The 772-nt window shown below is 43.9% G+C and overlaps 1 long non-coding RNA gene across 1 annotated transcript in view; it reads right to left on the reverse strand.

Moving 5' to 3' along the window:
- LOC107183062 overlaps positions 1–772 on the reverse strand; it is a 3,905-nt gene that overhangs the window by 877 nt on the left and 2,256 nt on the right. The window lies entirely within an intron of this gene.

Genomic DNA, 772 nt, shown 5'->3' on the forward strand with positions numbered 1-772 from the left:
GCAAAAACTACAAATCTAAACTTTATCAACAGGGGCCAAATACTTTTGGTTAAGACAATTTGCATTCCACCTGGGTCATCTGCCTACACCAATTATAAAGTAAATTACTGCAATCTACCCTCACCCCACCAATTTTTCTCTTTAGGAATGGAGGTGAAGGGATAAGAAGCAACTTGACTTTGAGGGGTAGTGCCCTGTCCACAGGATGGGTCATGCAAACTTCCTGTCTATCTAACAGCCTGGTTCAGAGGAAGACATGACTAATAATGAAACAGTTCAGAGTCTTGGTTCCATTAAAGCTTCTTGGAAGCCCCCGACGATGTCTCTCCATTGCACAATGTATCAGAGAATATGCAGCCACTCTGTTAGGGCAGCAGATGAGAATGAGAACTTTACTATCTCTGGATTCTTCAGTAAAAGCATGTTTATAACATCAAAACTGGCAAATAAATGGCTTAGGTGCCCAAATTTTTAAAAAAATCAAATTCAGTAAGTGAATATGCCTTATCTATCTCTAAATTGTAAACTCCTGAACATCAGTCGCAATGGAGACTCTGCAGCTAATTTTCCAGTCAGAACATGTAGCCCTGGCTGGTTTGGTTCAGTGGATAGAGCGCCGGCCTGTGGACGGAAGGGTCCTAGATGGGTTCGATTTCGGTCAGGGGCACGTACCTCATGTGCTGGCTCCTCCCTGGCCCAGGCCCTGGTTGGGGCTCTTACAGGAGGCAACCAATCAATGTGTTTCTCTCACATTGATAGTTCTGTCTTTACC

Source organism: Myotis davidii, unplaced genomic scaffold, assembly GCF_000327345.1.
Source record: "Myotis davidii unplaced genomic scaffold, ASM32734v1 scaffold378, whole genome shotgun sequence".
In the NCBI taxonomy this organism is placed as follows: Eukaryota; Metazoa; Chordata; class Mammalia; order Chiroptera; family Vespertilionidae; genus Myotis; species Myotis davidii.